At 39.1% G+C, this 12,267-nt stretch overlaps 1 protein-coding gene across 4 annotated transcripts in view; it reads right to left on the reverse strand.

Annotated features, from left to right (window-relative positions):
- Window positions 1-12,267, reverse strand: part of CDKAL1 (CDK5 regulatory subunit associated protein 1 like 1) — a 647,296-nt gene that overhangs the window by 104,536 nt on the left and 530,493 nt on the right. The gene's annotated exons all lie outside the window — the stretch shown is intronic.

Consider the following 12,267-nt stretch of genomic DNA (forward strand, 5'->3'; position numbering starts at 1 on the left):
AAATGATACATATAAATTGATATATTTTAATAAAACTTTTTCCCTAGAAGAGGATTTTTAAAAAAGATTTTTTATTTATTTATTTATTTATTTATTTATTTATTTATTTATTTATTTATTTATAGTAAGAGAGAGCAGAGTGAAAGGAGGGGTCACCCTCCACTGAGCAGGGAGCCTGACATGGTCCCAGGACCCTGTGACCATGAGCAGAGCCGAAGGCAGATGCTTAACCAACTGAGCCACTCAGGCACCCCAGAGGAAAGGATTTTAAAACTCAGTTGACACAGTATATAGGGAAGGGTGTGAGGAAACACTGTTTTATTTTGTCGATACCCTGGAGCACCTTGTTTACTGGGTAACTTGAGATACTTAGGATTTAAAACGCACTCACTTATGTAATGCAGCCATTCTACTTCTAGATATCTATCATACAGTTAATATTTATACATATATGAAATGATACGTTTGTGAGATAATACACTGCAGCACTGCCTGTTAAGATGAAAGGATCAGAAGCTACCCAAGGATCCATCAGTAAGAATCCAGTTAAATATAGTCAATATCTGGTATGGAATATACACATTTACTTTTTTAAAAAGGAATGAGGTAGCTCTGGGATCCCTGGGTGGCGCAGCGGTTTAGCGCCTGCCTTTGGCCCAGGGCGCGATCCTGGAGACCCGGGATCGAATCCCACGTCGGGTTCCCAGTGCATGGAGGCTGCTTCTCCCTCTGCCTGTGTCTCTGCCTCTCTCTCTCTCTCTCTCTGTCTCTGTGTGACTATCATTAAAAAAAAAAAAAAAAAAAAGGAATGAGGTAGCTCTTTATGTACTGACTGAAATTATCTCCAAAACATGCTATCAAGTGAAAAAAAAAAAGCATAAGAATTTATAGTTATGTTAACATCTGAATAAAAAAATAAGTGTCTATATAAAAACACACATGTAGCTATGTGTTGATAGATGCAAAAATAACTCTAGAAATATACACATAAAACCAGAAATAATGATTGCTTCTGGAGAAGGGAATAAGAGTCTGTAAGGGTTAGGAGGAAGACTTCCTTTGAATACAGTATTAAGCATTCTATTACAGATTTTAAATATTTTAGTTCATTGATTCATGAGAGACACACGGAGAGGAGAGACATAGGCAGAGGGAGAAGCAGGCTCCTCGTGGGGAGCCCAATGCAGGACCCGATCCCAGGACCCCGGGATCACAACCTGAGCCAAAGGCAGATGCTCAACCACTGAGCACCCAGGTGCCCCCATTACAGATTTTATAATTAAAAGCCAAGAACAAACTTTGGACCTTCTCCCATAGCTGTGGCCATTACTCCTGGAACATCCCACCTATGTAGTGACATGGACAGAGCACCAAAATACAGGGTTTTAAGCCTGTATTTTCCATGGGGTGATGTGGAAGTGCTTTTGTAGAGTTAGGGATGCAGATCAAAAGAAAAGTAAAATACACTTCATACATACAGCATATTAAATTCTAGTCTCTAATTCAGGGTCTTTTCTTAGAGTGGGGAAAAAAACCTCCACCAAGATATGCTTTCTGTCCTAAAGACATTCACAGTGCAACAGGGTGGAATAGTTATGCTAATAATAAATATATAACATAGCAACCTAATTCAATGTACTATTTGTTGCCATCTCCCTCTGCGACCCCATTAGATTCCAAGCATCTTTTCCATGTTATTATTCATGTTATTGTGCCTGTCTTCTAGGGAAAAACTCACATTTACTGAATGGAACTGAAATCTAAGAGCATAACAAGTCAAGGAATAAAGGCAGATGCCCATCAAAGGAGTAGCATAAGAATGATTTCCTGTGGGGGGTCAGAAAAGATGCAAAGAAGGGGAAATTAAACTGGGCTTTGAAGAATGAATTCAATAGGACAAACGAATGCTTTCCTTACCTATACAGTAGAGGTGTGGTGAGGGGGCAGTAAGATTACAATGAGCTCTAAAGGTGTTCATTCCCAGCTCTATGGTTTGAGACGATATGTAGGGAGGGCAGACCCCAGCGCTGAGTTGTCAGTTACTATCTCCAGCGGAATGGAAGTACCAGGATCACCATGTTGAAGATCCCAAGAGTTATACCCCCAGGCAGAAACATTTTGGAGGGCAAAAGGTGAAAATACCTAAGAAACTGCGTGGAGAAATGCAAAGAGGAATGGTAAGAAATCATGACTGCAAAGAATGGATAGGTGAAGATAATCAGCCTGTACCTACAGACAACTGAAAAAAAACAAAAAACAAAAAACAAACCCAAGAGAATATAAGAATGTCTTGGGGAGGGGGGGGAGGCCAATTGTACCCTTAAGGGCATCAACTTAAAATTTTAAATCAAATCAGAAAAAGAAAGTGTTGATAAGAAATAAAAAGTGAGGAGTAAAGACACACACAGCTTTAAAATCATCCCCCTTCAAAAGAAAAAGTCCTAAATTGAATTAGGAAGATTTTTTTTTTAATGCACAGTAGCTGATTATTATACTTTACGGTAATTAAAAATGGGATAGTCTCCCTTCTTACCCACGTGTGTTTCATATATTAACGGAGCTAAATTAAAAAGAACTTGAGTTTTTAAAACTCTTTTATTTTTATTTGACACGTGTGCGTTTAAAATATCTCTGGAATTTTGAAAGGCACCCAAAGGTAGTGTTGAATAATGGAAAATATTAACAGTCATTAGAAGAAGCTAGTTAACTTTTTTCTCCCCAGATGCTAGAATTCCAGTTTTCCAATTTCAAGAGAAGAGTGTTAATGTATACACTAAAGAAGCACCACAGATGCTAACTGTAATCCTGTCTTCTTAATCTTGCGCAAAAAACCCTTGAGAAAATGAATTATTGGCCCGTGGAAATACTTGCATTTCACTATCCTTGGTCAACAGAATTCTGGAAATTGTGCAAGTCAGAATGTGTATGGCAGGTTGGTAATCACATGAGAGCGGTGCACAGACTGGGGCCTTTCAGCCTCTGTTAATAATGTGCTGAGGAAGACACAGGCCAGGCCTGGGGAGCCCATTCTGCAAACAGCATCAACCCACACTCCACCAATCACAGGACTCTCGACAGTCTTAAAACTTGAGCAGTAGAGCTAAAGAGAAAAAAAAGTAAAAGGCAGAACTAGCTTCCTCATTTCTCTAGTGCCTGCCCTCAGTGCCGGCTGTGAGCATCACTAGCATTAATGTTTCTCCGTGTATCTCAATAGAAACAACTTCGGCTATGAAGAAGTCATTAATTATATTTTATGATAAAACATATTGCTGAGAAACAAAGTGTACTTTTTCAGGGGGGAAATGAAAATCCTCATTCTTTGAAAATAAAGTATGGGTACGTTTTAATTTAACTTCTGTTTGTGTCTTCTAAGCAATTTTCCAGACAGACTTCCCAGGTTAAAACATTATTATAAGATTTTAGAGAACTAAGGTCAATTGAACAAGTTGTTTTATCGTCTTTTTTTTATTTAAGTGTTTATTTAAATCCCAGTTACTTAACATACAGTGTAATATTAGCTTCAAGTTTACAATATAGTGATTCAGCACTTGCATACATCATTGGTGCCATCGCAAGTGCCCTCCTTACCCCCCCATTACCTGTTTCCCCCACACCCCCCCCCCCACTTCTCCTCTGGTAGGTTCTATCTTCTTCTTCTTTTTTTTCTAAGATCATTTATTTATTTACTAATTTGGGGAGAGAGAGAGACCATGTACGTGCAAGCAGGAGGAGGGGCAGAGAGAAAGGATGAAGCAGACTCCCTACCAAGCAGGGAGCGCAACACTGGGCTCGATCTCAGGACCCTGAGATCATGACCTGAGCTGAAGGCAGATGCTTAACCCTCTGACCCACCAGGTGCCCCTGTTCTATCTTCTTAATTAAAATATCTGACATAGGTGTCAGCCTTTGAGAGGAGGCCAGGCATGTTATACAAATAAGGATGGGATGAGGAACAGGAACACACATTCTCACGTCCTTCACATTAAATGCAGGCAAGGCTTTAAAATCATTTTTTAAAAATTTCATTCCATTTTGGACTTTCTTTTCACCTTTCTATCTCAACTTGCCAAAGTGAAATATGTCATACACATGCAGCCTGGGTTGCCAGATAAAACGAGAACACCTAGTTGCATATGAATTTTAGATGAATGAATACATTTTTAATATAACTATGTGCCACTTATTGCATGGGACATAATTTATATTAAAAAATGATCACTGTTTATCTGAAATTCAAATTTAACTGGGTGTCCTGCATTTATACTTGCTAATTCCGGCAAGCCTAACATATCCAGTGGATATTGTGCTAGTCAGACACATCATCCCAGTGGAAACAGGAAGGGTTGGTAAGTGGGTAGTGCACAGTGGCGAGGAGGCACAAAACAGGGTTAGGCAGGTGCAGAGGCTGCCGATGGAGGACGAGCGGGGTGGCTGCTGGAGCAGTGGGAGGCAGCCCAGGGGTGGCTGTAGTACCCATGCTCTAGCTCCTCTGCCCTTTGCTCATTTCTTCCTGATGCTAGTGAACTTCGCAGAGGCGGCATACAACCAATGGCAGTAAAAACGGAGATTCTTTGAGGTTTGAGAAATCATTTGAAAGTACGCTAACTGCCATATCTATGTAGACCTTCTTTTGATTATTTTTTATCAATACTTTTAAGCTGAATGTTGGCAAAGGATTTCATCGTGAACGTTGCTTTCTAGTCGGTTACTAGTATTTCTGAGAGTGTGTGGGTGGAGAGGCGACACAGAGAGAGTAATCTACTAAATACAACATTCTTGGGATCCCTGGGTGGCGCAGCGGTTTGGCGCCTGCCTTTGGCCCAGGGCGCGATCCTGGAGACCCGGGATCGAATCCCACGTCGGGCTCCCGGTGCATGGAGCCTGCTTCTCCCTCTGTCTGTGTCTCTGCCTCTCTCTCTCTCTGTGACTATCATAAAAAAATAAAAATAAATAAAAAAATAAAGTAAAAATTTAAAATAAATAAATAAATAAATAAATAAATAAATACAACATTCTTATCCCAGGATCTGGGAAACTTTCCATCTTCTGCATCACGACCCTACCTGCCTGTTAAAGGAAGTCATGAATGCCCGCTGGTGTCTGGATAAGTGAACGGGACACCTTCTTACCTGTTTCTAGCTGCCCTGCTGCCAGTTTCCTATTGATGTGTCCTGGCTTTACAGGATTTTCTCCTTTTCTCCCCAACCTTTCTCAGTGATTTAGACTCTGACTGACCCTGTTTCTGTGGCCTGGACACCTTCTGCTGTGTTGGTCCTAAAGAATTCCTACCCTTTGGTGTGAAGCCTTGGGCTGCCAGCCACACCTGCCCCGCCCTCAGCTGCACAGTGAAGAGTCAAGGAAGAAAGCCAGTTGGACAGGGCTCTAGGAGGAATGGAGCGCAGGATGAGCTTGATCTGTTGGTCTCTGGTGGTATTAGCCCCAACACCCGCTTTATTCAAGATGTCTTTGCCCCAGGCTGATGGTGAATCAATCAGGTGGGCGGGGGTGGGGGGTGGGATGGGGTGGATGGAGAGTGGAGGTGACAGTGCTGGTTTTCATGATCAGCTTGGCTGCTCTACTGTCTGCTTTACCCGGAGGTCATTCAATGGAATCCTCAATGCTTGTCCCCTACTTCTGACTTCTGTTTCTCTTATTCCTTTTCACACCTCTTTCTAACTAGAGGTTACCTATTTAAATTTAGACTTGGAAGTTGGGGAAAGAGACAGGGTAAGACCCACTTTGACCTTGGGCTTAAGCTGTCAATCTACCTTTTATTAGAGTATCTTACACTCGGGCTTTTCAGCTCCTATGTCAGGGGTGACATAGGAAACTGCTCTGTAACCTACTCTGAGCAGTCACTGAATCTCTGTGTCTGTTTCCTCATCTGTAGAATAGGGGATACTGAGAGTTTTCATCACAGAGGCTGGGTATTAAGAGTAAATTAGGTATGCATATACATAAAGCTTTGAGAATAGCGCCAGTTACATGGTGTATGTCAAAGAGTTTAATAATAATAATAATAATAATAATAATAATAATAATAATAACAATAAAAGGTCCACTCGGATTCCATTCTCTTTGTCAGTCCTTCGGGCCCTGGAAATATCTCTGCCATTGACACATACTTCCATACCCTCCATCCTTGCAGTTACAGTCACAACATAAACTAATGTGTAAAAAAAAAAAAAAAAGGTTTAGTTTTTAGATGTCATTTTAGAAGGAAAAGAGAAAAATACACAGAATCCATTGGCAAGGGTAGGCTCAAGGAAACATGACTTACTGCACTTGAATCACAAGCTGAGGAGGGTTAAAAATGAGGGAAGTGGCTTTGGGTCAGGATGACATGGATCAGGAAGCAAAAGGGGAGTTAGATACATCTACTGCTGAAATAACACACACACACACACACACACACAAATAAAAAATAAAACACAGCCGAACAATGTCTGTCTCTTTGGTAACAAGTATATGATCACCTTGAGAAGAAAGACATTTTAACAAACGGGAGCACAGATTTTCCACCAAGGGAGCGCTTTAGTTATGCCTTTTATTTTGAGGCTGAGTTAGTCATTTGGCTCTAGAGTAGAGCTCCCAGGGCCCATGAGAATGGTTTGCTACTTACTGGAGAACTGGCTTCCCCATGCATCAACGCCATCTCCTGAGCGTGGTGTTAGTACGGCATGTGTTACAACAATACGGCCACTTAATCAGCCGGACATTTATCCACTTGTTCCTGATATTTAGCAACATCCCTGAAATGACTTTTTAAACATTTTTTAGTCTTTGCCAGCAATGGGGAAGAGAGTTAAGTGCACAAATGGCTTTGGACAATCTGCTGCGGAGAACTGTTTTAAGCATGGCATAAACATGCCAAATCAATAACTTGTTTCTTTATCCGCATGTGCCATGAAAATCTGGCTATCATAGAGTGCCGGATCCATTAAAAACTGAATATGCTATTTCCAGACAGCAGATAGCTCAGAGCTCAACGGGGCCAGCAGGCAGGGATCCAAATTCCCATCTCCCTCTCGAGAAGAACCACTCAAGGCACTCTGTTGCTACATTATGTTCCTCAAAGCACAGGGAATAATGAAGGCTTGACAATCCTGTGGCTGCCTCGGGACTGCGTCAAATGGCCATTATTCTTTGAACAGAGAGAGCTGGGTAAAGTGACTTTTGTTATCTTAAATCACTAGGCGAATCTGATTAAGGGAGAAATGTAGATCAATACAGGATTTCTAAAGTGCAACTGCCCCTTTTGCTCCAGGTATGACATATGTGTTTATGAAACTTGATGTCACAGAGGTGAACAGTCTCTTGGGGAAGGAAAGATGGTGGTATGACCCAAGACTTTTTTCCCCCAAGACTTTTAAAATAAATTTTTGCTGTATGCTTCTGATCACATGAAACCACAAACAATATTTTTTTTACACTTTTTATTAAACCATATTTCACTGTACACTAGAAGACATGAATTCCCAGATGTGTTTGAATTAATAGCAGTGCTTCAGGTAGTCTTAGGAAGCATGAGTGATGCAAATTCACATAGACCTTTTTTCGTATATTTAGTATTACACTTAAGAATGCACTGTATTTGTATATTACTTACAATTCTTCTACTCAAGTTATGCCTAGCATAAATCTTTAGATAAAAATATCATATACTTTAATATTTTTATAGAATTATATAAATAAGTAATTTGGGGGGAATATGGATCCTATCCTCATTTTTTCTGCTCACACACGTTTGTGGTCCTTTACCCAACGACCAACACATGTTCAACCACTCTTACCATTTCTCTGTTATTAAACTGCATTCTATAGTAATACTTCATTCAACCTAACCTTTAAAAATCAGCTATTCCTAGACTTTCTAAGATAAATAATATCTATCCTTAAAATAGCAATGTTTCTAAAAATAGACAAGCTCTATTTTAAAACATCTGCTTCTTGATGTAATTTAGGTCCAATTATTTCACTCTGGGACTACTAAACTGTGTAGGGATCTCTGGGTATTTGGGTCCAAATTAACTGGTCCTGGGAAGCTGTACTTTTGGTGTTCCTTTGTTAATGACTTAGTATCTTTATGGCCTTGCCCTTGCCTTCACTTTAGTATGCCGCCACTTTTTAATGGAGCTCTGGCTTCTTGAAGCAATAACCACTCTCTCTGTGACTGCTGCTAGGGTTGATTGTTTTTAGGGAAACCAGACATCTATGTTTGTTAGAAATATTCTTTTTAAAAGTGGATGGCTTGTGGATGGGAGGACTTGAAGAAGTAATGAGGTGGGGAGAGAGAATTAAGCCAGGATTTGGACAGGCTGGGTCCTGGCTGGCGGGCTGGCAGACTTGCAGACTTTGAGCCGGGTTTCAGAGAGCAGAAACTCTTGCATCAAAGGCCTCTGGCTGTGCAAAGCACTAGGATTTGTTTTCTAATTGCTCCAGTGCTAACTCATCAAGCATATCCATACGTAGCTGTTTTGGGGAGCACATATGAACTGTTTATAGTTTAGCTGATGTATGTCTGTGTCTGCAGAAAAATCATTAAAATAACACTAGCCACCAAAAAATAAGGTTGACGGAAGAAAAGCTTTTTCTACCAACATAGTTTTATGATGACATTTCTTCTCACGTGTGTCCATTCATTTGTGTCCATGAATGTATAAAATTATTAAAATAATAATAGTCACTGAAAGAACATGAGATGCCCACTTCACAAAATACAGAACCTATAACAGTGGTGATGGGTTAAAGACTCACTTTTAATGGTGGAATATATATAAAATTATGCAGATTAACTGTATTTAGAAAATTCATTATGCAGATGTTAAAAACCACTATAGACTGAAACAGAATTGTATGCTTTTTCCTTCCAAGCATCTTCATGTTTTATAATAGCTTTTTACATTAGCAGATTATAAACATCTTTGTTTAGCTAATAAACTGAGATTTCTCCCCTGAACACATAGCTCTGATAAAATCTAACAAGAAAGAAAAAATGGGGGGAAGAAAAGGAAAGAGAGAGAGAGAGGGAGATCTTTTATATGCATGGCAATACTTCTTTCAGGCCAGAGACAAAGCACATGCTAATAAGCAGGGTTTTAATAAAAAGTGTTCTAATTATAGCCTACTACTCTACTTACCCATAACTTATCCAAAGAAAAAATTCAACTCTAGTGACATGGAAGGCCTCTGGACCTGTAACCTTTCCTGGTAGTTAGCATGGTGCGTTTTCAGAAATTACAAGCTATGTTTATTATGTGTTTATTAAAATAACAGAGGACAGCATACAGTGCACAAAACAAAATCAGATTACCCGCTGCTTTGGATACTCTTTACCAATGTTCCCTTTTATTATGACAGAAAAATGGGAATTAGCTTTGTGTCAAGCCATTCTGTCCAAATCTGTAGTATAAGAACTGAATATTGTTTTCTTAAAAAAATGGTCATGGAACCAGACATAATGCTCCAAAATGAAATTCTTCTCATCTCCAGCAAAATTTGTCTTAGAGTATAAAAAATAAATCAGATATTTTCCTTAAGACTCGTTTTGAGTGCACATTTTGCTCTAAGCTTTATTTGCTTTCTGCAACAGCATTTGAGAGAAAACCAACTGACCATTTACAACGTAAACAATGGCTTCAGAGTATGGTTAAGAAGTGCACCTGGCCTCACTCAAACAACACATTTGTTTAACCTGGTGACTTTCCTGTGCCTGGGGTCAGGCAGAAGCAATCTTGGTAGGGTTGGGGGCGTTGGGGAGGAAAGAAGAGCAAACATAACTGATTTACTGAGAACACTACGGTTGTATTAACTATCCTTTGTAATTACCACTGTTTTAACAGTTTCTAGCAAGCTAGGCTATCATTTAAGTGACCCACTATAATTTGGGATGAAGCCCCAGGAAATTATGCCAACTTTAGACCAGGAGCTGCATTTCTGAGTGTACTCAGCATAACCAACCCACTGAAATGCTGAGTGTTCCTTCTTTGGTATAAATTTACGTCAAGGGAAAAATTAACAATAAAAGGAATCTAGCTAGAGAAGGAAAAGAATGCCACAACATTCACTCCCAGGAAAATTTCCATCATGAAAAAAAAAAAAAAAAGCAAGCAAGCAAGCAGAATAGCATGATGAACCCCATAAACTCATCACTCAGTTTCAATAATCATCAACACACGGCCAATCTGATTTTATTGTACCCTACCCACTCCCTGCCCTGTATTCTTTTTTTAAAAGCAAATTGCAGAAAGCCTGTATTTTATATAAGCTTTGATTTATAATGTATGTATATATTTAACCTAAAGATCACTATAGAAATCTCACTGAGCTTGAGATGTTTAAGCCAACTCTAACCACATCTTATGAAACATTTTATGCTACAACCTATCTGCTTCGAGAGCTAATTTGTTCGAATATAATTGGGTACTTAAAATGACAAAGCAACTTGAATTGCAACCCCCTTCTATTTTATTTATGGAGGGGAGAAAAAGGGATATTCTAATGAGAAAGAATGTATGTTACTCAATCCCTGTGATGCTAGTCTTTGTAGACACTCATCCACAGAAGAAAAGGTTGACAGTGAGCCGATGAGGCGTGCCTGGATGGAGGTAGAGAACGCGGCAGGAGCTGCCTGGAAATGTTCCCCGTTTCCATCCCTCCACATGCAAAATAAAGCAGAATGCCAACAGGCCAAACCTTTGGAACTTCAAAAATCACTCATCAAGCACTCTAGCTCCTTACGATAATTTATTACCATTTATTACCGATCTTAAAGGAAAGATCAAAAGGAACCCCATCTAGCATTTACATTCAATTCCTCATTGCCCAATGACTAATTTGTAGAGGAATGGAGTCTTCACAAGAGAAGCCAAAATAATCCTGAGGTGACTTTGATACAATGCCACAAAGGATATGAAGAGGAAGCCGGTAGAAGCTGCAAATGGCCAAGTTCCATTAAGAGTTCTAATAAAAGGATAATGGAATTTCCCTTAACTGTGAATTAAAAAATGTTAGAAGTGGGCAAGATTTAGACAAGTCAGGCAAAACCTTTGATTTGTCACAGCCTTTTGTTGTTCTTGAATTTAACTTTAGCCACTGCTGCATTTATGTTAATTAAATGGCTTCATCTAAAAAACAGCAACATTCCTATCAGGAACCTGGCCAATCTCCTTCCCTTTTGCTAGCGTATTACTTATCAGCCTGCACCTTCTCTCGCTACTTGTCAGGCATTACTGGCTCTCCTGATCTCTTTCAAACAAATTGCCATATTCTGCAAAGTGATTGGTTTAACTTGAAAAATGCAACTGGAAGTGCTATAATTTTTAGTACTGTATATTACCATGGTCACACGAAGCATAAACACCTCTTTCACAAATTGTTGGTGCTGAAAGTCAATTGGTCACTATAGAAACACCAGAAGCTACTGAAAATCTTTCAACTTCTATGAACAACTGGCACAGTTTTTCCTCCTGAATCCAGACATCTCCAGTAATTCTCAACTGAGGAAAATAGTTTTCACACTACTTATTTTGGCTAGTTAAAAAATCCCCACCACATGTCTCCTTGTAAATTCATAGATAAAGATTTAAGTTTATATTAGCATTTCAAGTGTGCAAATTTTTTGTTCGCTTCTGAAATCCCTCAAATTAACAGATTTACTAGAACCTTCCATGATATAGAAGTTGTGCACAAGTCTCGGGAATCTTGTAATATATTTCCCTATGATGATGTGGTGTTGAGCATTTTCTTTAAAAACAGAAGTGCTTTTTTTTTTTTTTTAAGAGTTCTTATCTTTTACAAATATTTGGTGAAATGCTTCTAAGTAAAAAGATGTCTAGAAATACAGGGAGTGAAAAGCATGGGGTACGAATGAACCAACACTGGCCATGGGTTTATAAAGCTGGGGGATGAATTCATACGAGTCATGGTGATATTTGGTCTTCTGTGCAGCAAAACTTTTGGCAGTCGATCTTTCAGATATTATGCTATGTACTGCTCTATTATGGATTTTATTTCGAAAAAATAACTATCAAGAGCTATGGAAAATCAAAGAGTTGGCAATTACTATTTCAACTATCTTTACCAATTCAAAGTCAAGTCCATCACTTCAGTGCTTGGAAAAAACAAACAAACAACCAAATAAATTACACCCACAAGTCTGCCTTTACATCATCTTTGAGATTCTAGAACATGTGTGAGTAGATTTTAATATGAATGAAGTATGATTATTTTAGGTCAGAAATAAAGATTTTCTGACTTCCTTAGATA

Source organism: Vulpes lagopus, chromosome 10 (genome assembly GCF_018345385.1).
Source record: "Vulpes lagopus strain Blue_001 chromosome 10, ASM1834538v1, whole genome shotgun sequence".
Lineage (NCBI taxonomy): Eukaryota > Metazoa > Chordata > Mammalia > Carnivora > Canidae > Vulpes > Vulpes lagopus.